The sequence below is a fragment of the Ceratotherium simum genome, chromosome 22 (genome assembly GCF_057802395.1).
Source record: "Ceratotherium simum simum isolate JZ-2026a chromosome 22, ASM5780239v1, whole genome shotgun sequence".
Classification (NCBI taxonomy): Eukaryota; Metazoa; Chordata; class Mammalia; order Perissodactyla; family Rhinocerotidae; genus Ceratotherium; species Ceratotherium simum.
In genome coordinates this window covers 3,938,198-3,964,179 of record NC_141921.1, presented here as the reverse complement: position 1 = coordinate 3,964,179, position 25,982 = coordinate 3,938,198, and the positions used below count along the sequence as shown (strand labels likewise).

Sequence of the window (25,982 nt, the reverse complement as noted above, 5' to 3'; positions counted from 1 at the left end):
TGGCTTCAATGGATTAGCAGTGCTTTTTCGAATGACCAGTCTGTCCCTGTTCTTTCTGCAAAGCATTGGTGTGGACACTGCGGGCAGTGAAAGGCGGTGTGCTGGGCCGGGAGCCAGATGACCTAGCCTCTAGCTTCTTTTGCTTTTTCATTGTGGTTAAAAAACCACATAATGTAAAGTTTATCCTCTTAATTTTTAGGTGTACAGTTCAGTAGTGTTAACTATATTCACATTATTGTGAAACAGATCTCTAGAACTTTTTCACCTTGCAAAACTGAAACTCTATACCCATTGAACAACTCCCCATTTCCCCCTCCCCCAGCCCCTGGCAGCCACCATTCTACTTTCTGTTTCCATGATTTTGACTGCTCTAGATAGCTCACGTAATTGGAATCATACAGTATTTGTCTTTTTGTTACTGGCTTATTGCACTCAGCATGTCTGCAAGGTTCATCCATGTTGTAGCATGTGATAGGATTTCCTCCTTTTCTGAGGTTGAATACTATTCCATTGTATGTATATACCACATTTTCTTTATCCATTCATCTGCGGACAGGCATTTGGGCTGGTTCCACCTTTTGGCTATTCTGAATAATGCTGCAATGAACATGAGTGTGCAAATATATCTTCAAGATTCTGCTTTCAATTCTTTTGGATATATACTCAGAAGTGTGATTGATGGATCATATAGTAATTCTATTTTTAGTTTTTCGAGGAACCTCCATACTCTTTTCCAAAGTGTAACATTTTACAGTCCCACCAGCAATGCACAAGTGTTCTAATTTCTCCACATCCCTGCCAACACTTGTTACTTTCTGTTTTTTTTTTTCTTTTGATAGTGGCCGTCCTAATAGGTGTGAGGTGATTTCTCATTGTAGTTTTGATTTGCAGATGACCTACCTTCCAATTGCTGTTGTTATCTCTCTTACTTTATGCTCATGACCCTGGTGTAATGTCTAGTATTATTTCAGGACAGCCTATAGTACGTCTTTCTAGAGTAATGACCAAGATGCTGGCTATGAATGGGCAAGGTTCCCAGGTATATCAGTTTCCTAGGGTTGTCATAACAGACTTCCACAAACTGGGTGGCTTAAACAACAGAAATTTATTGTCTCACGATTCTGGAGGCTAGAAGTCCAAGATCAAGGTGTTGGTAGGGTTGGCGTGAGGGAGAATCTATTCCCTGTCTTTCCCCTATCTTTTTTTTTTTTTTGTGAGGAAGATCAGCCCTGAGCTAACATCTGCCAATCCTCCTCTTTTTTTTTTTTTTTGCTGAGGAAGACTGGCCCTGGGCCAACATCCATGCCCATCTTCCTCTACTTTATATGGGATACCGCCACAGCATGGCTTGACAAGCAATGCGTCAGTGTTTGCCCGGGATCCGAACTGGCGAACCCTGGGCTGCCGCAGCAGAGAATGCGCACTTAACTGCTTGCGCCACCGGGCCGGCCCCTCCCCTACCTTTTGATGGTTTGTTGGCAATCTTTGGTGTTCCTTGGCTTACAGATACATCACCCTGATCTCTGCTTTCCTGTCACGTGGCATTTTCCCTGTGTGGGTGACTATGTCCAAATTTCCCTTTTTCGTGAAGACACCAGTCATATTGGATTAGGCCCACCCTAATGACCTCATTTTAACTTAATTACCTCTGTAAAGTCCCTATTTTCAAATAAGGCCACATTCTAGGTCAACTGGAGGTTAGGACTTCAACATGTTATTTTTGGGGGACATATTTGGACCCACAACACCAGCATCCTCCAGCTTGCGTCTAGAGGTCACCTGAAACATCTAGGAGCTGAAGAGTTAGAGAGCGATGGTGAGCTGGAAGCACAGAGGTTGAGGACCCCAGCTGGGGAAGTCACATTTCTTCAATTCTTCCCAGAGGCCAGCAGGATGAAAGAAATCCCCAAGCCAGGTACATGCTTGGATCTGGGAGTGAGAGTAAGATCCTGAGCAGAGTGAAAGGGACTAGAGTACCTGCTATCCTCCACGTGGGTCACTCTGGGTGAGTTGGATCTGTATTTAAAAATACAGGATGGTCTACAGCAGTGGGCTCTTTGTTAGCTGATATCAGCCTTTCAGGAACAAACCACAAGTAAGTATCAGGGTGAGACAAATCTATTCCTAACCTCCACTTACAGGCTGGTGCAGCCTGGACATTGGCTATGGACTGTGTGTTACAGAGTTCAGGGCAGGATCAGAAACACCAAGAGCTTGACTGGAGGCATGATCTTTATTGGGGTGCAGAGCCACTATGATTGCCTGAGTTAGTTCTGCTTGACTTAAGTCACGCAGATTTTGGAGAATCTTGGTCTAGTGTTCATTTAGTCCAGTGGGCAACCCCATGACATCATGCTGCTTCACTTGAACTCCACCCGTATATATAAAATATGTAGTGGATGCTGTAATATGCCACCTAGATCCCCACTCAGAAATGAATGCCTTTTCTCCCTAGTGGCTGGAAATGCTTCTGGCCTTCTCTAGGAATTTCCCTGGGCTGGAGAGAGTTCCTCACCCAAAGCCCTGCCTCCTTTCTGGGGTAGCCTGCATCCAATGAGAGCTCAATGCAGAAAGCCCACTGCTTTTGCTGCAAAGTGGGTAACTTAAAGGGCCTTTCCAGCTTCCAAGCTCCCTGTGGGGTCAGCTGAAGCCTTTGCTGCAGCTTGGCTGTTCCCTCTGCCCATCCTGCATCCTTCCCTTCCACAGCTGTAGATCTTAAGTATCTCCAATAAACTTCCTGCATGCTAATTTCTGTCTCAAACTTTCTAGGGAACCCAACCTGCTGCATAATATCTTTCAAATAGAAGAGGCCTGAACTTGAAGATGAACATTCCAACTCCACAGAGAAAGGCCCTGGAAAAAGAAATGACTGTAACTGGCTTGTGATTGTAGTCAGAACATGTTTTTCTCATAAATTAAATAGGGAATGGACAGATCCAAGCTCCAACTTTCAAAGACATGACTAGAGAACATCTTTTTGGCTTTGATTCAAGATCGCGAGTATGTGAAGGGAAAGGCATGATAGTGGAAAAATTGTCTAAGTATATATCTGTTTAAAAATATTTTCTTAATCAGGTAAGCCTCTTTTACCCATAAGCATGCCAACACAGAGCTCTTACATCTGACAGGTGTGAAAAGCAGAGCTTCAGACAATGTTTTCTGCCCAACCCATGGCCATGCACAAAGAGATGGGAGTTCTTTGGCCCTGGCTCTGCGTAAATGCATCCCATCTGGTGTGAACTTCTTAGTGCTTGGCCAGAGTTACTTTCTAAGGAAAGAGGAATTTAAGAGGGGCTTTTGCAAAGTCAGCAAGTAGAACTTCCAGCTGTTTGGAAGATGTTTTGGCAGGGCTGGGGTGTGGGGCAGTAATAACTGACTGGAGGTGGGGCTGTGATTAGAAAGTTCCCACCTGTAGAGTTGGGCATATCGACATGTGCTAATCTTTATTTACATTAAGATGAGATGGGTCTAAATTACCTTTTACCTTAAAGGCAAATGCGTAGATGTGCAGGCCTATGTGCTCATAGGCATAAACACCATTAACATTTCTAGGTGTCCTAGGTTGAAATCAGGCGTCATGGGATAACAGATCCCGGTTTTAGGCCTTAATAGAGACTTAAGTCTTGATAATGCCTCTAAGTGCTCAAAACCTTCCATGGCCGTCCACTGCCTCGCTGTGTAAAGTCTCCTGTCTTCAGTTGAAGCTCAAGGTCTTCCGTGACTGAGACCTGAGGAAGACCTTCATGCTCACTAGTATTTCTGGTCTCTTCCTTCCAGGCACAAGGGGTGATTGTCCTTCCAGCCCCTTGACAGTAGCCAAGGCCATGAGATCAGATTTGGCTGGTGAAACGTGAGTCGAATTGACACAGGTCATTTCTGGGTGGAAATGTTTAAGAGCTAAAGAGCTATTCTCCATGGTTCTTCTTCCCTTGCTCCAATGATCATAGAAATATGCACCAAAATGGAGGTGCCATAAAATTCAAGAATCTTTGAATGCTGAACCAACATGGAGAAAGCTGCCCTTGTAGGTATTTGAATTGACAAGGGACTTTGCATGAGCTAGAAAAAAACTTTTTTTGTACTTGGTCACTGAGATTTTGGGCTATATTGCAGCTTAATTTAGCTTGTGATGACTGATAATAGAATGTTTTCTACTGTTCTAGCTTTACCTGTAGCTACTTCCCTTATAAGAAAGAACATGGATTTTGACATCAGATTTACTCAGCTTTCACTTTTTGAGAAAGGAGATAAATAATATTTCCATATACAGGTTTTGCTTGGCTCATAGGAGGTCAACATAAAATATCATTTCATTTCTTCCCCCACCCCAACATTTCAACCACATCAGAATACTTGCTTTTGCCTCCATGTGCCCTGCATTTTTAGACAAGGAATCTCTCCTGAATTCTTTATTTTAAACTTGAGTTTTTGATAAATTACAATATCATAGAAGGCATTATTGGGACCCAGTCAGAAAGCAGCCTGGAGCTTATATATGTCAAAGAAGCTGATCTTGGCTTGTAAACAGAGAAAAGTAAGCATTCCTGAAAGTCAGGAAGATGAATGGATTAAGAGTATGTATTAGGAAGATAAATGCTCTAAAACCAAGCTCTCTTACATGGATAGACTGCTAATATTTAATGAAAAGTGAACACTTCAGTGGCTTTTACTTTTAAGACTTCAGCAGTGTACTGCATTTAGTCATTCATTCAAAAATATTGACTAAGTTTATCCCATGTGGCAGGGGGTGCTCCAGGCACTGGGATAAAGCAATGAACAAGATAGAGAAGGTCTCTACCTTTCAAGTATTTGCTTTTTAGGAAGGAGACATAGTAAACAAGTAGGTAAAAAATACACAAGCAACTTTCAGATGGTGACAAACATCATGAAGGAAGTAAGCCCTGTGTGGCAGAGAGGAAGGGTGTTGTGGTACCCATGTGGTTTGGGTCATCCGGACGACCTTCTTCAAGGGTGTTGGGTGTGCTGAGCAGTGAAGCTGAGAGCCAGCCAAGAGAATGTCTTGGGGAAGAGGGAAAAGCAAATCAAAGACTTTGGTGTGTGAAAGGGCTTGGAGGGAGGAGAAAGGAGGCCTCTACTGTGACTGGGGCAGTAGAGGAGAGAATGTATGGATAAGGGGAGAGAGGTAGGCGTGAGCCGGAGTATGCAGAGCCTGTGGGCCACAATAAAGGGTTAGGATAAAACTCAAATGGCAATGTGGTGATGTGAAACCATTGGAGGATTTTTCCTTTCTTTTTCAAAAAATTGAAGTATAACTGACATACACTAAACTGAATGCATTTAAAGAGTACAATTTTATAAGTTTTGACATAGGCATGCACCCGTAGAGCCATATCCACTATCAAGATAGTTGACAGAGCCATCACCACCAAAAATTTCCTTGTACTCTTTCATAATCCCTTCCTCCTGGCCCTCCTTATCTTGATTCCCCACCATCCCAGACTACCACTGATCTGCTTTCTGCCACTACACATTTGTTTACTTTTAAAAGAAATTTACATAAAGGCAATCATATAGTGTCCTCTTTTTAAAAATCCAGCTTATTTTACCCAGCATAGTTATTTTGAGATTCATCCATGTTGTGCATTCCTTTTTGTCACTGAGTAGTATTTCATTGTCTGGATATACCACAATTTTTATATCCATTGACCTGTTTGTTGATGGGCGTTTGTTTTTTTTTTCCAGTTTTTGGATATTACAAAGAAAGTTGCTAGGGACATTCATGTACATGTCTTTGTATGGATTTATATTTTATTTTCTCTTGGGTAAAACCTAGGAGTGAAATAGCTGGATTAGATGGTAGCTATATGTTTAGCATTTTAAGAAGCTGCTAAACTATTTTCCAAGGTGGTTATAGCATTTTACATTCCCACCATCAATGTTTGAGAGTTCTATAGTTTTGAATCTTTGCCAACACTTGGTTTAGTCAGTCTTTTTAATTTTAGCGATTCTAGTCAATGTATCATGGTGTCTTATTGGGTTTTAACTTGCATTTCCCTATGACTATGATGTTGAGCATCTTTTCATATGCTTATTTGACATATATATATTTTGTGCAGTGTATGTTCAAATCTGTTGATTTTTTAAATTGGGCTTTTTGTTTCCTTATTATTGAGTTTTGAGAGCTCTTTTTGTATTTTAGGTACAAGTTCTTGATCAGATTTGTGCTTTGTGAATATTTTCCCTCAGTCTGTGGCCTTTCTTTTCATTCTTTTAACAGTGTCTATCAGTTTATCAGTTTGTTCTTTTATGAATCATGGTTGTGGGGTCACATCTAAGAAATCATTGCGTGATCCAAGGCTACAAAGATTTTTCCCTATGTTATCTTCTAAAAGTTTTATAGCTTAGATTGTTTTTAAAAAATTCACAAATATTTGTTCACATTTTCTTTACCCCTTTATCCATCAATATTTAGGTTATTTCCATGTCTTGGCTATTGTAAATAATGTAATAGTCAGTGAACATGGGGGTGCAGATATCTCTTCGAGATTGGGATTTCATTTCCTCAGGATATATACCCAGAAGTGGGATTGCTGGATCATATGGTAGTTCTATTTTTAATTTTTTGAGGACCCTCTATACTGTTTGCCATAGTGGCTGCACCAGTTTACATTCCCACTAACAGTACACAAAGGTTCCCTTTTCTCCACATTCTATCTAACACTTGTTATTTCTTGTGTTTTTGATGATAGACGTTCTAACACCTGTGAGGTGATATGGCACTGTGGTTTTGATTTGTGTTTCCCTGATCATTAGTGATGTTGAGCACCTTTTCATGTACCTGGTGGCCATTTCATGTACCTGTATTTTTTCTTTGGAAAAATGTCTATCCAGGTTCTTTGCCCATTTTTAATCAGATTTTTTTTTTTTTGCTATTGAGTTGTATGAGTTCCTTATATATTTTGGATATTAACCCTTTATTAGATACATGGTTTGCAAATATTTTCTTCCATTTCATAGATTGCCTTTTCATCTTGTTGATTGTTTCTTTTGTTATGCAGAAGTTTTTTAGTTTGATGTAGTCCCACTTATTTATTTTTGCTTTGTTGCCTCTGCTTTTGGTGTCATATTCAAAAAATCGTTGCCAAGACTGATATCAGGGAGATTTTTTCCTATGTTTTCCTCTAGGAGTCTTATGATTTTAGGTCTGACATTTAAGTCTTTAATCCAGTTCTAGTTAATTTTTGTGAGTGTACAGTTTAGGATTTACGTTAGGTTTTCATGTGATCTATTTGAGTTCATTTTTCTATAGACATGAGGTATAGATACAAGTTCACTTTTTTGCATATGAATGTTTCAGCACCATTTTTTGAAAAGACTATCCTTTTGCCATTGAATCACAATTGCTTCTTTGTAAAAAATCAGTTGTCTATATACGTGGGTCTATTTCTAGACTCTATTTGGTTCCACTGTTACATTTTTAAATTTATCTGTGCCAACATCACACTGTCTTGATTATTGTAGCTTTATAATAAGTCTTGAAATGAGATAGTTCTTACTCAAAGTTGTTTTTGGCTATTCTAGATCCTTTCCATTTCCATATGAATTTTAGAATCAGCCTGTTAATTTCTGCAAAATCTCTGCTGGGATTTTTGTTGGGATGTGTTAAATCAATAAGACAAATTGGAGAGAATTGACATCTAAACAGTGGTGAGTTTTTGAACCTGAACAGGATATATCTCTCTGTTTATTTAGGTCTTCTTTAACCACTGCAATATTTTCTAGTTTTAATTGTATAGGTTCTCTACAGCTTTTGTCAGACTTATCCATAAGTATTTCATATTTTTGATGCTATTATAAATTGCATTTTAAAAGCTTTCTGTTTCTGATTGTTCGTTGCTTGTATATAGAAATATAAGTGATTTTTGAATATTGCTAATGTATTCTTTCACCTTCCTAGACCCACTTAGTAGTTCTAGTAGTGTTTTTGTAGAGTATACAGAATTTCCTACATAGATCGTTACGTTATCTGTGGATAAAGACAGTTTTATTTCATCTTTTCCAATCTGGATGCCTTGTATTTCATTTCTTGCTCGATTATCCTTACAAGAACCTCCAGTACAATGTTGAATGGAAGTGTTCAGAGTAGACATCATTGTCTTGCTCCTGATCTTAGGAGGGAAAGCATTCAGTCTTTGACCAATAAATATGATTTTAGCTGTAGGTTTTCATAGATGCTCTTTATCAGATTGAGGAAGTTCCATTCTTTTCCTAGTTTGCTAAGAGTTTTTAGCAGAAATGGATGTTGGATTTTGTCAAATTTTTTTTTGCATCTATTGAGATGAGTATATATATTTTAGTTTGTTCATATACTGAATTACATTGATTGATTTTTTTTGAATGCTAAAACAACCTTGCATTCCTGGAATTAGCCCTACTTGACCTTTTGAAATATTTTAAAATTCAATTTGCTAAAGTTTTGTTTATAATTTTGCATCTATGTTTATGTGGCTGTTACATTTAGTGTGATTATTAATATACTTAGGTTTAATTCTATCATCTTGCTATTTGTTTTATATTTGTCCCATCTGTTCTTTATTCCATTTTCTTTTTTTTCTGACTTCTTTTGGATTGAGAATTTTTTATGATTTAATTTTATCTCCTTTTTGGCTTGTTAGCCGTATCTCTTTGTTTTGTTATTTTACTGGTTACTTTAGGGTTTACAGTATACAGAGCAGCTGATTATTCCCCTTGGGGAACTTGGAAAAGGAGTGGAGAAGGGCAGTTTTGATCTCTTCTCTGGGACCCATGATATTTTCTAGTGGGCCCAAAGCCCAGGGATACGTTGGGTTCCAATACTTCAGGTGGGTGTGGTATACTCAGTGTATACTGAGTTTTGTACTCAATGGGGCAGTTTATCATGTTTTTAAAACTCTATCCAGTTTCTCTTTGACCATCACACAAGGAGAGGTTATGGGAGAAGCCACATGTCAAGAGGTTGTGGGAGAAGCCACATGTCAAGAGGCAGCTCCTAGAAATCTACCAGTAAGGTTGATGGAGCAACCTGGAAATACAAGGCTAACAGCAGAGAAGGATGCTGGAAGCCTGGCTCAGATGTGTCCCTGTGCTCCTCCCATGTGGAGGTTCAGAGCCACCTCATTGCTCAAAAGGAGACTTTCTTCTCTGGTGAGACCTCCTGCCCACCTGCCCAAACTGGCATGTGGCGTATGTTGGCATAGTTTGACAAAACTCAGTAGATTGTAAAGTGCTGATGGTGTGAAATGTTGAGAACCTTCCAGACTGAGTCTCTTTCAGTTCCTCACGAGTTCCACACTCTTCTCGTGTGGGCCTTTGCCATGTAGTCATCTCAGCTTAGAGTACTCTCCCTATTCTTGCCCACTCCATTTGCCTAAAGAGATCCCAACTTAAGATGAAACTCCTCTAGACAGTTTTCCTCAGGCTCTCTCCACCCACACGCACACCTTAAAGTGTTAGGTTGCCCTCCCGGGTGCTTCCATTGCACTCCCCCTCCCGTCTCAGATAATGCCCCTTTCCTTACAAAGCTTATGGTTCAGTGGGGAGAGAGAAAGGGAAATGGGCTATTGAAACACCACACGACATCTTGTTTACATTTGTTATTTACGCCAATGTCTGAGTGCCAGATATTGTTCCAAGTGCTGTAGACAGCCAATAATATTGTGGGATGGATGAGTGAGTGAGATTGCAAGTAAGTCAGGTGTATTGTTTGCACAGAGAGATCTGAGACCCTGGGAAGGGCTAACCTATAGGTTCTGGAGTATTCAAAGGTCTGAGGGACAAGGAGAGTGAACCATCCTTAAGAGCACAGGGAGAGGTGAGGCCTTTTCCCTCCACATCTTCCTGCCATTTCCCCTCCAGCTGCATCTCCGAGGCATCCGATGGCAATCTGTGACGTGGATTGTCCCTCATACCCCATCATGGGAGTCATTGTCTTGACTTCTAACAACAAATATTAATTATGCTGTTTTTGTTGGAATTATGTAGTATATATATGTCTTTTATGTCTGATTAGCTCCCCTTTTTTATATGACCCTGGAGTTGTGCTACTTGAACATCATTACAAGGACACATTAAAAAGATAAAGTTTTAAGGGAGAGATAGATGAAGAAAAAAATGAAGTAGGAAAGGAGATAAGTTTTAATTTCAATGATGTTATTTTTAAGTAAAAGGACATCCATCGGAAGTAAAAAAAGATTTAAAAATCGAGTAAAATGAAAGGCTAAAAGTTGAAATATAATAATGAGACAGTCTGGATGAGATTAAAAATAAGATAAACGGCTAAAAACAATGAATAAATATATGACAAGAAAGGAGGTAAAGGATGACGATTATAGGCCATAATCTATGAGGTGAAAAATTTTAAAAGTAAGAGGATTCTTTAAAAGTAAAAATAAGAATTAAAAAGCTAAAAACATAAAGGTAAAAATTTTTTAAATATACATATATACACACATACCTATATGTTGTTGAATGATTAAGAAAATATTTTTAAAAGAAAATAAAAATTTTAAAAATATGAGACAGAAAGAGGAAAGAGAATAGAAACAAAGCATATGAATCTTTAAAAAATCCTTGGAAAGGCTGAGCATCTTCTGGTCATTTGCTGGTGCAACAGAAATTCTGATGGACAGAAGTCCAAATGGTGGACTTCACCCTCCCAGACTTCTACCAACCCAGAGGCATCACTTCTGTCAAACATCTGGGGACAGGAGCCTTGGGCAGAAGGTTGAAGCTGTGGTCATCTCAGTCTTAGCATTCTTCCCAGGCACACAGGATGACCCACTATGTCAGCTGATAAATCAACACTTGTAAAGCCCTTAGCATCTCGATGGCACCTAGTGGATACTATTTGCTAAGTGTTCTGAAGGATTAGGTGATTGGTGGAGTGAAGCAAAGAGGATATAGCAGTGATCAGGAAATTGCAGAGGGCTCAGATAATTTTTTTATGATGAGAATTATAATGATAATCATAAATATATATTTGTCCCTAAAATGTGGCTAGCCTCACACTAGGCAGGCATTTTCCCACAGACGGTCTCATGTTTAGAGCTCACAACAACCTTTCAAGTGCCATACTTCATGGACTCTAAGACTCCACATTTCTCACATTAGCATCTCTAAGATCAAGTTGCCTCTTACAATCTATGTGATAAGAGAGCCTTATATTGTGGTTTAATCATCAGTGCTTTTTTTAAATGTATGTAAAACAACAGTGAATCTTACCATTTATGGTGTGTTAGAGGTGATGATATACAGTAGACGCTACCCTCCACGCCTTCCAGATGAGAAAACTGAGCCTTCAAGAGGCAAACGAGCTGACCGACGTCAAACGCTGGTGTTTGTAGAGCCTGGTGTGACATGCAGAGTCCAAAACTTGTCATTTTCTCCCCTGGAAATCCAAGGGCTGGAAATTATCTGACCCGCATAGGGGAGGTCAAAGCCCAGAATGCGAGAGCTGAAAAGATCCCGGGAGACAGGCTGGTCCTGTGCGCCAGGACAGAGGTGGCCGGGAATCTTGCCCTGACTCTCCACTCCTCCCAGTTCTCTGAACCGCATGGCCTCTTCCCAAGACCTGGTTTCTGCTTTTAACATCTTTCCTGTTTCCCTGTTTTTGACTTGTTCTGGTTTGCTTGTTTGTTTCTTTTTGCTTTTGTCTTCCCAGTGGCTTGTTTCATCAAACAGTCAAAGAGACACCCAGTTGGAGGGAAGTATCAGACTCTCATTATTTTTCTCTTCCATTCCTCTCCAGTTACCTGACAGCTGGCTGGCTACCTCTGGAAATGAATCATGGCCTCTGAGATGGGTGAACTGCAGAAGGACCAGCAGAAGCACTGCGTCATTGCATTGCCAGGCCAGGAGAAACAACAATATCTCCTTGCAGGAAGGGTTTATTCCCATAGTGCCTTGATTTAAGCTTACAAGGAGAACAGCTAGTTACGGAGTCATTTCCCTGAATATTCTGTTTTATCTGCCGGGCGGTCCTCAGTACTAAATGGTAATGGCCCACATCTGGAGAAGCCTGGTGGGGTCTCCCTGGACACCTTGGCTCTCTGGTTCCAATCAAAGCGCCTTATCAGTCTCTCACAAGTGTTTGCAAATGTGGAAACAAATTTGTGAAGAGCAAATGGAAATGCAGAGCTGAAAGAGATCCTTTGATCCAAGCTCCTCATTATATAGATAAGGAAAGGGAGGCTCAGAGAGGTGAAGTGGCTTGCCAAAGTCACACAGCACGTTATGGCCAGGACTGCAATCCAGGTCACTGACTCAAGGTCATCCAGGGGTTTTCCTTAGGATGAGTTATAGAAAATGTACAATGATGTTTTGCATGACTCTTTCTCATGAAACGTCCTCGAACTTGAGCAGGCTACTTGTGTGCATTCTGCATTAGCCTTCTAACTAGTCTCCTTGTCTCTGGCTCACCCCTCACTAATCAGCAAGACTAATCTTCTTGACTGAGCTTCTAGTCACATCTTTCCTTGTTCAAAACCCTGGATGGCTCCTAAAGAATAAAGTTGAACCTCCTTGGCATTGAAGCTGCGCACAGTCTGGGTGCAAACTCCTTCCAGCCTCACTTCCCACCACTTCCTTAGTGTCCTCACTCAGCCTGAACTGCTGGCCATTCCCTTTTCAAGCCTTGAAGCCTTTGCTCGTGCTGTTCTGTCTGCTGAAACACACTTTTCTGTAGCTCTGCTCCCCCTTTAAGGTCTGGCTTGCTGTCAGGGAGGTCCGTGGGGCCAGGTCCAGGGAGAAGGGCATATGCCTGTTTGCTATTGACAGACTTCTCTGCCCAGCAAATTATGCAGGCAAGTGGGCACCACCAGGTGGTCCAGTGTAGGGCATCCAGTGGAATGTATGGGAAGGCCGTTTGGTTTGGGGAGAGTCTGGCAGCAGATGGTAGGTAGGCAGTGAGCATCTAGGCAAGATGTTTGGCAGCAGGCATCAGAATCCCAGCTTCTGGAGGGGACATTTTGGTGCCAGGTTCTGGGGACACAGAAGCAAACCATGCAGACATGGCAGGAAGTTTGCAGATTGGTGGGTAAGACAAATATTAACCAGAGATGATTTCATTGAATATGCATAAAAATCTTACGATTATCATTTCACAAACATGAAAACTGAGTCTCAGTGAGGTATGTAATGTAGCAACTTCCCTTCCACCGATGTCCATGTTCTATTTTTCTCCTTAGTTCTTACTATTATGTAAGATTATTTTTACTTATATTCTTATTTGGTGCTTATTTACTTGTTTTTTTCTGCCCTCTCCTGGTGCCCACCCCGCTTCTCCACACACTAAAATGTAGGCTTCCTGAGAGCAAGAACTCACTCTTGTCCACTCTTCTATTCTATTTCCAGCATGTGAAACAGCACCCTTACATAGCAGAGGATCAATAAAGGTTTTGAATGAATTTTTTGAAAACTTTTGTCTCTGTGCCCTGGGGCATGGTCTTTATTCCAGAGAGTCCTTATTGCCAGATCTCATTGGAGCAGATGACAGAGGGAGGTGTATGGTAACTGACCAGTGTGGATTGAATGGATTGGTGTAATCACAGGGTTCAGTCATTTATAAAGAGACCAGAACGTTTATCCACCAGCACATGATGAGAAGCTTTCCTGCCTCTTAATAAGTCCCAAAGGTTTGACATATAAGAGATCTCTGTAGATAAATGCTAGGCCAGGACAGGAGTGGGCCAGAGCATCTAATTTTCTCCTGGAATCCGACTGAAGAACACTTGTGACTGCCAAGAAGACATGAACTTACCCTGAGTTAATGACACGGAAGCTTTAGGGCTCCTCACTCGTCCAGGTGTCTTCCCAGGCTCTGAGAGGAGCTCTGGCGATGTGCTTTAATGGTCAGATAAATCTGTGCAATGTTCAAAAGGAAGGCATTTCACTTAAGTCAGTCCAAGCCACTTCGCTCTAACTTCTCATATGTCACACTTCCACTTGTGTTGGATGGGGAATTTGGGTTGGGGATGTGTTTGGTTTGGGTTTAGTGAGATATATTGATGTGAACCACTGTCCTTTCCATGTATAGTTAAGTTGTGATAGCCATCCTCTTCCAGGACTATTTCTACCAGGGCCAGAGGTGGGATCCCAATATGAACACGTGCTATTCTGTGGCAGTAGAAATATATGGACAGTGGAGCAGAAACAATATTTGAAATGTATAGGGCCAGAAGCTAGTCTGTAGAAAATATTTATAATTATCAGATGTTTAAAATCGTAAGTGGTAGATTCGGTTCTCATTGGTACCTAGTCAAAACGGAAGTTCTCTCCTATTAGGAATGTACTCACCAAGGCAGCATGCACAATTCTAAATGCTGTTACACTAACTGCACAAAACAGAATTTATGAGCATCCTGCATTCACAGGGCATAGATCTGTATAAGTACTATCAACAGTGAGTATGTCACCTTGAAGCCTTGTGTCTTTTGCATCCCAAAGTGTCAGACACCGTCTTAGTATATTTGATCTGTCTTAATGTATCTGACACATCTGGTTTTCACAAAGTGTGTGTTGGTTCCAGAAAAAATAAAACCTAAAATTGTCACTAACACTGGAAAATAGGCTGCACAGACAAGCGTTTCAGTGACAACATTCCTGCACATATTAACAAGGCACTCTGTGCAGTTTAAGAATAATTTGATTATATAATCATGTAGCTGAACAAAATATAGAGGCAATTTAAAAATGCACTTGAATTTCTCATGATACACTTTAATTTTAGATTAATTGTGTATATTTTTTTCAGAATTATTGATCATACGTGAACTCAAATTTTATGAGAAGCAACTATTTCAGTAGAAAACAAAAATGTAAGATGAAAAAAGAATACTAGTTGAAACTTGAAATGTCAAAAGCTCTCTTATTATATCCCAAAGGTAACTAAAATCTCTGCTGGTCAAAATCATGAAGATGAGAAAAAAATCAAGATGGCCAAGGAAATATAGAGAATGAAATTGACGACAGTGCTAATGAGAAGATGATGTGAATCAGGACACTGCTAAACAGAAAGCACAGAGCAAAAGAGAGATGAAAATAACAGTACAGGATAAGATCATCTGTACTCTCAATGGAGCACATGCAAAGGTTAAAGGTCAATAGTAGCTTTATTTTGATGAATTCATTGTGCCCTTTCATTGTGTCCTATTCAAATGAGCAGTAATTTCATTTAACTTGATTTGGTGAAAGACAGTTTTTTTTTTAATAACATAAAACTCTTTACATGCCATACAAAGACATCAATGTCGAACTTGTTAATGAATGTCATCAACTCAAAAACTATTTAAGATCAGTACACAATAAAACTTGAAATGCCCTGAGATCTTAGAGCTCATACATGAAAGAAACTTTACAGATATCTTCCCAAATTTGATGATGATCCTGAACATTTACATACCATTCTCAATAACAAGTTTGAAACTTGTTGAAACTTGAAACTTCTAAACTTGAAAGTTTAGAAACTTTTTCTAAAATATCTATAATAACAAGAAGTTTCAAGGGTCCATGCTGGAGGAGGAAGGGCTCAATTATCTTTGTATTCCCTCTGCAAAAAATATTATGGAATTGTCATTGTATGAAGGAGTGATCAAAGAGTATGCAGCCAAGAATGTAGGAAAAAAGCTAATTAATAAAAACAAAAATTTAGGATTTCATGATATTTGTCAGCTTTTAAATATTTATAGGTTATGGTGATTTGTTTTCTCATTCTAAATAAATATGCACTTGAACCTAATTTTGTATTTATAATTTTGTATTCTTTTTCTCTGAGACGCACCCCCAACACCACCACAAGAACAAGTTACATGAGCTTTAGGCCACACCAAACCTGAATCAGCCACCCGAGGCAGGAAATTGTAGCTGTGGCTTCTGTGGCCCTCAAGATGGAGAAATGTGGGAGGCAAACCTATTCTAGCAGGGCTTAGACACCAAAGGGGTAGGAACTTCTTGTGTAAGGTACAATATAAAATTTTTATTTGTTGAAACAATTAGCTACTCCTTGACAAACACAGCAAGATTTTCATTTGGCATCACCTGTGTAGATCATAGAAAAAAAACACCTCATTTTCTCTGTCCATTTAAAACATTGTGTTTTCATTTCCTGGTATACTGGGTTGTCCTCCCTAAAGTCATGTCTACCTGGAACTTCAGAATGTGACCTCATTTGGAAATAGGGTCTTTGCAGACAAAGTTGGTTAGGTTAAGAGGTGGTACCGGATTAGGATGGGTCCTAAATCTGGTGTCCTTAGAAGAAGGCTATGTGAGGAGAACAGAGGCACAGAGCGAAGGCTGTGTGAAGATGAGGCAGAGATTGGGGATATGCTGCAGCAAGCCCAGTAATGACTGAAGCTACTAGAAGCCGGCGGGGGCAAGGAGGGATTCTCCCCTAGAGCCTCGGGAGGGAGCATGGCCCTGCCAACACCCTGATTGCAGACTTCTTGCCCCCATAACTGAGAGAATGTACTTCTGTTGTTTAGGCCACCAAGTTTGTGGTAATTTATTACCTCAGACCTAGGAAATTAATACACCTGGTAACTAGTGTACCTTGGGTAAGTGGGGCAGGTGCTGATGGTTAGACAGGCAAGCTGAAAAAGCCCCTGTCCTCTATCTCCTCGTGATTTTGCTGCAGAAACAAACATTCACTCATAGTGCTTTTGGAATGCACTGATGGCTGTGCAGGCCGTGACGGGGGCCAGAGAGAGTAGTTAGACACAGTCCTGACCTCACGGAGCTTGCAAGCAGGCAGCGAGGTAAGGCATGGATGAAAACATGGTGGCTTCCTGGGAGAGAAAAAGCAGAGCAGGGATCCAGACCACGTTTGACTCTGGGCTTCCAGGGGTGGCTCTTAACATGACAGGTTAAGGGGGCGTGAGTGGTATGAGACTGACCCAACAGCAAACTGGAGAAGGGCTTGGTGCAGAGAGAAGGGGAGAGAGAGAGGGAGAAGGAGATGGACCTTCAGTATTTTCTAAGAGAAGGAAACTTTGAGGAGAGGCGAAACTGTCTAAAGGTGATTTTTTGAAAGGATTGTCTGGTGAGATTCTGTGCGAATGGTCTGGCTTTGTACCTTTGACAAAATCAACAATGCAACTCTCCATTGTTATTCAATGCTTTCTGAGTGAGACCGATGTTTCTTTGATGTGGTGTCTTACAGATACAGGGTCCTGAGATCTGGCTTTGTGCCAGTCGCCCATGGACACAGACATTTTGTAACGGAAGGTGGGATGTGAGCTGGGCAGGAGAGGAGATGCAGCAGTTGAGACTAGGGATGGCGACCTTCTATTTGGGAGCTACACTGTGTCACCCTAGGGCTCCCCACAACCTCAGGCAAGCTCCTCCAAAAAAGGCTACTTGTTGTAGAGCAGCAATAACCTCTCTGGGGTGTTGTGACTATGGGGTGCTGATAGTGGTCCCCTCCCCTCTCCTGGCCCACCAGCCGTAAGCAGGAAACAGCCAGAGCCCACTGGCTTTGGAACATGCTCTCAGACTCTTTTTAGTCTTCTCAAAGCTTCACAGAAACCCCACCTTCCTCTTTCCATTCAGTTGTAACCTCTATGAGCCTCCTGCAAACTCTTCCTCCTCGCTGACCCTCCTTTCTGCCCTGAGAGTGCATTTGCCACAGGATCTGAACCCATCCTAAGTTGCTAATGTGGTGTGTTATTTCTAAAACTTGTATTTTATAAAGTACATCATGAAATTCAATCCCAGGGCCCAGGTGGTTTACAGAATGTTTCAAATGTTCTATTTATTTGGAAGAAAGGGGGGCTAGTCTTAAAAAATATCCCTTTACATCTTGGCCAAGTCCCTGATGTACAGTTGGACCACATCATAAAAGACTCTCAAATGGTTATGGTCAGTGTCATTGGATTGAATCATCTTCCTACCCGGATGATGAGTCTGTGGGATTGGGGTTGTTCCCAAATCCAGAGAACTTTAGACTGCACACTTGGGCACCTGGGGAATTGGCTGTAGCCACCTGCTTTCTTGGAAACTAAAGAGGAAAAGGCATCTGTCGATTGCGTTCCCTTGGTACTAGTCCCCGCTGACTCCAAACACAACATTCAGTTGAAAATAAGCTCCCAAATGATGTCAGAGTTGGGAAGAACTTGCATCCTGAGCATCACTCATGGTCGGCAGTCAACTCTTGATTTTTTTGGTTTCTCTCTTGTCTTTCCCAGGGAAGTATATTTTCTTCTAGCCCTGGCTCTAATTCTAAAAAACCTTCATCTTCCCTCCCAGCATGAACTTAGTGAACTCTAGGTGCTTTCACTGCAGGTTCGGGGGCTGGAGGGGCTTTGGACCTGGCTCTGCTTCTTGATGGCGTGTGAGCCTGGATGGATCACTTTGTTCTCTGTCCTCGTTTTCCCCATATGTAAAGTGAGGGTGGAAAGACCAAACTGAATTCCCCACATTCTGATGAGAAGGAGACTGCTTTCTCCCAGAGAACAAATGATTCTAATCGTCTATAATGTATTACCTCTTACTCTCGGTGCCACTGGCAATTTTAGCAGCATAACATGGTTCCAAAAGTCCTCTATCTTCCATATAAGCTAAACTAGATTATTAAAGAGTCTTTTCAGGGTCACTCTATCAAATAGCTCCAGGAGAGTCAGTCACACTCTATTCTATATATAAATGGTGCCCCAGAGCTGTGCAAACTGGCAGGTACTGAGGATGTGGTGGGAATCACTATTTCTGCATCTTCCATTTCTTTGATGAAGACACTAATCTCAGAGATTCCTGCCTCCAGGGACACGACCATGCTTTTGATCTACTATCTTGCTAGGGAAGGGGAATTGCAGGGGCTCCCCATGGCCTTTCCTACTTGGCTTCTTCTTCGTGGATTAGGAAGCCAGCCAGTGTGTGGATTCTGTGAGTTCCTGAGAATGCGTTTCCAACACTATATTCAGAAATTCCAGGATGGATTTGGAGTTTCCATTGAGCTTACCATGAAACAAAGTTGAGTCAAATTCCATGTATCACTTGACCCCTAGAAGTCCTCACTCTGCCCGCTGAGCCACAGTAGGTTCTGGGTCCTAGGATTTAGTGTTTAATTAAGACCAGTGCCTAGTAATTCCTCAGAAGTATATTTACCCTGTTAAAAAGACGCATATCCCTTTGGGGAAGGCTAGTAGCAAGAGTTACAGGGCGTACTTCCAGTATTTTTACATGGCTCATTGTTCCCCCTTCAAGGGTACTCAGCCACCCCTCCATTCAAGGGGCTTTGGGTTTGTTCAGACATGGAAATTGACTTAGGGACTGCAACAATATTTATAGCATATTATCTTGGTGTCATAAAACCTAGAGCTATGCAAATCAAGAAGGTCCTTGAGGAGATGCCAATCTATTTAGGACCTAGGGTACCCAAAGCTCGGTTGTACTCTCCACTCTTATTCCTGTAAGTCAGACTCTGCAATATTGCTGCCTGTTATGGTGACCACACCTAACTGACAACTGTAGGTGAAATGCTTCTAATTGGCCTTGGCCCCACTGAAGTTCCTTCTTCCTGGTGAAATCAATGACTCCATTTTACCTGGAATTCTCCCAACAACATCCCTGACCCATAGAGAAATGCCATCAAAGCACTTCTCAGTGATGCTGGCACTCTCTTCATCAATGTAGACCTTAAGGTCTTGGTAAGAGTGTGTTCAGATCCACACAGCAATCATTGGTAGGGCGTGAGCGGGTCTCACATGATAAATCCTCTCTAGCATCCTGTCCCTCAAAGACTTTGGTTTCCTTCCTTACTAATACCAAAGGATTTCTACAATTTCAGCTTCTTTTATTTATGTTGTTGCTATGTCCATGTTTCCATCAACAACTCCCATGTTCTCAAGCTAGACACTGAATCCAGAATTACTGGAAGGATACCCTATTGGTAATTTCAGCCAGATGTATTATGTTCTTCTCTCTTTGGCTGAAGCACTCGCAAAATCCATTCCCACACTTATTCCTCAGTTTTTTAAGCCTTCTCACCTCGGGTTTCACTTTGAAATTGCCTCCTTTCCATCCTCTAAAGCACTCATGGATTTGATTCTAATTATAAGTCTGAAGACAATGATGGAAGGCGGGTAGTTACCCTGACTTCCTCTTGCAGGGCATCTCCCTCAGGCAAGGGAGTAATAGATTCTTCCAGCAATGATAGAACAGCCTAATGGAACAAAGGTTGAACTGCTGTTTCTGCTGCCAAAGGCTCAGTGTGGGCTAGACTTTCAAGGTATTCTTGAAAGCATTCCCTGTGGTCTCTTGCAATTTCTTGGGAGACATTCTTTCTTAATTGGTACCCTAACTTTTACACTAGAGAGAACTGACATGGTGAGGCTGATAATTCATTTTACGTTTTATTTTGTCAACCCAAGGATTGGGTTGAATTTGCTTTCTTTCAGCATCAGCTTTGCAGATGTAAAACATAAGAAGTTCTTTTTGTGTGGGCTTCAAGTTTTCTGGGTTTTAGTCTATACCTTGAGTAGAGAATGTAGGGTTTTGCATTTGTCGGTCTCTTTGAGCTGTTGATTGCGCTCCACCATTTGGTCCTTGAATTCCACACACATGCTTTATGGCTAGTGTTATGGTCCTCCATACTTTGTCCTCAGGCAATAGTTTAGTCATTATTGTTATCGTTTGTTGTTAACGCGTCCCATGAGTTTCTCAATTTCCATCCCTGGAGATGAATGGAAATTTCCCTGCCTTTAGCTCCCCTAGGTTAGGTAGACAATCCAAAATTCCTGCCCCTCCTCTCCCACCCTACTTCTCTCAGGCTTTCTGGACTGTGACTCAGTCTGGGACACTTAGTTGCAAATAACAAAACGGACTCTGATTAACTTTTGCAGAAAAATAATGTATTGGAAGAGTATTAGGTAACACACAGAACCATTGGGAAATTCTGGAGATCCAGGTTCAGAATGTTGGTAACAACCAAGGATGCAGGGCAGTAGGGGACACAACCAAGTTCATGCCCTGAGCATAGATTGGTTTAAGATACCTCAATGACACCACCACCGTTCCCACCACTCACCACTATGGCCACTAGACATGTGCTGGTACTAGACTCTTACTGCTGCCACCACCAACGAGAATAATTTACAAATCCATCTCCATGTCTATGGTTATTTCTTTGACATTCAAATTTAGGGAGGATCATCTGAATGGCTGAGCCTATTTCGTTTGCCCTTGTCTAGGCTTCCAGGAAACGGGGAGATGAAGAATGTCTGCTCTTTAGCTTCTATAGAGGGCAGGACACTGGATCTTACTAATATTCCACACTACAGAGAATTACCTGCAACGGGAAGAGGGCTTGAATGCTAGGCAGGGAAAACCAAACCAAACCCAACCAAATATAGAACCAGTATATTTTTCATTCATTTAGTAATCATTTATTGAGTATTCACTATGCTATATGCTAGGCTATAGTTTTCAACCTATTAATACAGGTAACCTAGCATTACTTAGTGGTACCTTAAAGAGTTCTACAAACAAGGAAGTTAATTGTCTGAGCAGTTCACCAGTACTCTTATCATGCCAAGTATAATCCCACCTCTGGACCTTTGCACCTGCTACTCCTTCTGCTTGGAAGTCTCTTCTCCTAGAGAGCCCATGACTAGCTCCTCACTTCTTTCACTTTCTGCCTGATTGAGTTATGTCAACATGATTGAGATGGGACCTGCATTTTCCAGAATCCCGGTTCCTATATCTTTTTCTAGGTTAGAGTTGACAGAAAAAAGGAACATGCATGATATTTGGAAGGCTGAAGTGGAGCAGTGGTCTTTACTCTAGGAAAGTTGTTACGGGCAATGCCATAATGGACAGAAGCAGAAGTGCCTGGTGGGTCGCAGTTTGTGCTCACTCTCCTCTCCATGCCCAGATCCTTGGCTATGGCCTTGCAGAGGTGGTAGCTACATAGAAGCAACAGCTCTCCACAGACCTTTCCATGAGGTTTCTTCATGGTCACCTTCAGTGGCTGTGCATCCTTGGCTTCTCAGAGTAACTGCAAACTGCAATTTGTCCACTTAAACTGATGCATCAGGAGGACTAATTAGGGACCCTACCCCAACTACCAAGCTAGACCTTCACCTTCCCCAGCTCCTCCCATGTGTGTGTAAGGTCTAATTCCTCTAATAATTTTCTTATCCCCATAGTAGTCCTAGTGGCTCTGCTGAACCCAGATGGCTGTATCTCTGCTCAAACGTTCTCTTATCAGTGGGGCATCTTCTGACCACATTGTATAAAATTAGTAGCCCTCTGGCTGCAGTTCACTGTGCCTCACTTTTCTCTGTAACGCTTGTCACCATCTGATATATGATATATTACTTGTATATTTCTCTGTGTCTCTTTCTCCCTGACTGGAGTGTAAGCTCCATGAGGGCAGAGACTCAGCTTGTTAGGTTCCCCGCTGTGTCCTCAGTGCCTAGCAGAGTGCTGGGCACATGTAGGTGCTCAATAAATATTTTGTATGAATGAATGAGTTTATTACTTTTATTTGCTTATGTTAAGTGAAGTTTTACTTGAAAAAATGTTCTGCTGCTAAAAAAGTTTAAAATAGCTCTATTGGACTTTGTTTCAGGACCTGGGCATACAGAGACTAACATTGTCTGCTGGCACACAGTAGGTGTTTAATAAATATTTATTGTATGAATAAGAACGAATGGATGAATGGATGGAGGAGCGAATGAATAAATAGCTTTTACCTAAACGAGCTCATAGTATCCCCAGATGTTGTTAGAAAATAGGACATTAAGAAAAAAAGATACTAGAGGTTCACAAAATCTATTTTGACCAAATGTCAAATGGCCAAACGTGGAAGTCAATATCTGCTTGAAGCTTAACTTTACCATCACAGAAGGGGAACTTCTGAAAGACAAACTTTAAATATTATTAAAAATTATTACTTGTTTATTATTAAAACTTCTAGTAGCCAAACTTTAGAAGTTTGATAACAAAAGGTGGAAACCATAATTTCTCAGCACTTCTAGTTGTCCTATTTTTACGAGCTTCTAGAAAAATTTTAGGTTCAAAAACTATAACATGCTTTTACTAAAACTGTCTAGCTAAAGACTCTCTCTTAATACTCATATAAAACATCAATCTATTTCCCTTTATAACTACTTGGAAATTTAAAGAAATATTTACAGCTTTCATAATAAACATTGAATATTGCAGTATTGACTCTTGCAATAATAACTATACTGACATATTGATTATCACATAAAGCACAATTGATTTTTTTTTTTACTAGTGAGTTACATCTAGAATGATGGTCTATATTTTAAAATGGTTAACCAGATATTAAAAATTAATTCAATAGACTTGCCTTGTTGGAATTACTGTTGTTACCAGATAGGATGTTGACCTAGGATGCAAATCACGGGTCACCCACAAGTTCAGGGAGATCAGAAATGATGTCAAGAGAGCCAAAACCCAAGGTCAAACTGAAGCTGAAAGGAGTATCTGGGCCAAATTCTGAGACAGAAGCTAAGCTTTGTTGCTTTCCTAAATGATACCTTGCATTTTTACAGCACTTGTTATATTTGAGAGTTTTTTGCAAACTCTCATTTTCTCAACAATACTTTTGGGGAATAGTGTAGACAGGGTAGCTCCCATTTAACCCATGTGGTGAATGATGAGAATGAGGTTCAGAGACTTGAAGTGAGTTGAGGATGTGGTAGGAGCTACCAGAGATGGCTTTCTGACAGTATTTTCTAGGTTCTTTGCTCAGAGTCCTATGTTGTGGGGTCCTTCACTATCTTAACCAGGGCTCCCTGAAAAGTGGGACTCAAGACAAAGACTTGTGTGCAGGCAGTTTATTTGGGAAGTGGTCTTAGGAGCACTCAGGGATGAGGGCCTGATGGGTGACATGGGAAGGAGGGGAGCCAATGCAAGGGGGCACTGTAGAGTTCACCATGGCTTTGGACCACTAGCGCTTGACCCCATGAGACTTCTGAGGGGCCTTATGGATGCATCTCCAAACTGCCCATGTAGTGGAAGGCAGAAGCATTTAAATACAGGATCAAGTGTGGCCCCATAGGCTTCAGCCCCCTACCCCTGCTTTCTGTATTGCCTAGATGAGAGTGCCTGTGGCTTCCCATGGGCTCCTCAGGACAGGGTGGCAGAAAAGATCCTGGGACATGAATTAAGAAATGTGGTGGCAGACTGATTCTATAGCCAGAGTACCTGGATCAGAATCCCGGCACCACCATCTGTATGACCTTGGGCAAGTTAGTTAACCTCTCTGCCTCTGTTTCTCTATCTGGAAAACGAGATGAGACTAACAGTCACTTCATCATAGGATTTACCTGTCTTAACACGTGAAAAATGCTTAGAACAATGCTTGGCACATGGGAAGTGCTCAGTGAGTGTTAGATACCACTGCTGGGCCGGACTTTGAAGCTTCTTCAAGTCTAGGATTAGGACCTGAACTTAATGATGGAAGCAGTTGTGAGTCCCCTCATGTGTTGAGCAGTGGAGTGATGTGATCAGAGCTTGGTTTTAGGATGAGTAACCTCTCAGCTTGTTTTGGATGCACTCAGAGGCCCCAAAACTAAAAGCAGGGGGCTTTAGTGGACATGCAGGTGCGAAAGGTCTGACTAACAACTCCCACTGTCACAGGTACGCCAATAATGACCACGTTCTCCTAAGGAGCAACAGAAAGATGAAAAGAGGTTCTTTGGCATTGCCTTTCTGGCTTCAGTCTCCAAGGACACTGATATCAGATGACAATAACCTCATGCTTTAGGGACTGGAAAACAGGAGGGAGACTGCTGTTTACGTTATTTAGAGCTTGGCATGGTCAAAGGAACACAGGTTTAGACTTTCAGATTCACATTTGTCTCCTGGCTTTGGTGACCTTTGGCAAGTGTCCTTACTTCTCAGAGTTTAGGAGGGTTATCATCTATACAATAGGGAGAATATGTCCACCCCATAGCAATTTTGAAGGATTAATGAGATAACGCTGTACAGACCCTGGGATAGTATGGCTCTCAGGCCTTCAATAAATGGAGTGTTTTGAAGTGGATATTAGAATGTTTATTATTATTAGATAGAGTTTGTGTAAGGAGTAAAAGAGGCGAGGTATATGAATCACCTAGACTGGTATTTGGTGTGTAGCAGGCTCTTAATAAATATTCGTTTGCATTGTCCTCCCCCCGTGCTGAGCTGTCTGCCTTTTTCCTGGGTCTGTGCTGTGGCCGGTGGCAGTCAAGCTTATACACCCACCCATGGCTCACGGTCCAACAACAAAGTGTGGGTTTTCTTGGCTCCTCTCTTCTCTGGCGCCCAGGACGACGTCCCCTGAAGCAGTTTCGGGAGCCCCTTTGAGGTTCCCCCCGACTTGCCAGCAGCACTGCCTCTTATCCTCGGTGACTTGCACATTAGCAGCTGCAGTTTCTCATGGACCCAGGCCATGGTCTCAGCTGGACACGCCACCCCTGACCATTTCCCTGGCCCGTGTCAGGATGTTGGGACAGAATCCACTCTGTTGCACACTCTTTGCTGAATCTCTGAATAGCTGCCCACAGCTCAGTCTGTCATTAGGCTTTGAGAATAAAGCACATTTTCTATACTAAAGCAAGGACTAGTTTTAAGCACCTCTCTTAACTTTTGTGTACAGCTTTATATTTTTAAAAGTCCCTTCTCATCATTTATCATCTTTGTGAGCAGATCTATTTATCTATCATTGCTAAATGAATACCCAGTATTGGAATACGCCATTCTGTGTGAAAATATCTGGTCCTTGAGAAAAGGCTCTTGTCAATTCACTCACCAGATTTAGATTGAGTTAAGTGAAGTTGGTTGAAGCACTCAGCGCATAGGCAATCAGAAAGGTTAGTACAAGAAGAATAAGTGCTCATAGCAGATATCTCAGCCCTCAAAGGAAAAGGTCTGCTACGTTTAGTTTTTCATTTGATAAATATTTATTGAGCAGCTATCACATGCCAGGCATTCTCCTAGGTGCTAAAGAGAAAATATGGTACTGGTAGACAAAAATTCTT

The 25,982-nt window shown here is 41.4% G+C and overlaps 1 long non-coding RNA gene across 2 annotated transcripts in view; it reads left to right on the top strand.

Annotated features, from left to right (window-relative positions):
- Nucleotides 1-15,684, top strand: part of LOC147914039 (uncharacterized) — a 47,356-nt gene extending 31,672 nt beyond the window's left edge. Inside the window, exons 2-4 of one of the 2 annotated variants that reach the window (XR_015555732.1) lie at nt 2,770-3,075; nt 11,747-11,992; nt 14,880-15,684. This is a non-coding gene — a long non-coding RNA (uncharacterized LOC147914039). Of the gene's footprint in view, nt 1-2,769; nt 3,076-11,746 lie in introns of both variants that reach the window. The other variant, XR_015555731.1, reaches the window with a different exon arrangement.
- The last annotated feature ends 10,298 nt before the right edge of the window (nt 15,685-25,982 follow it).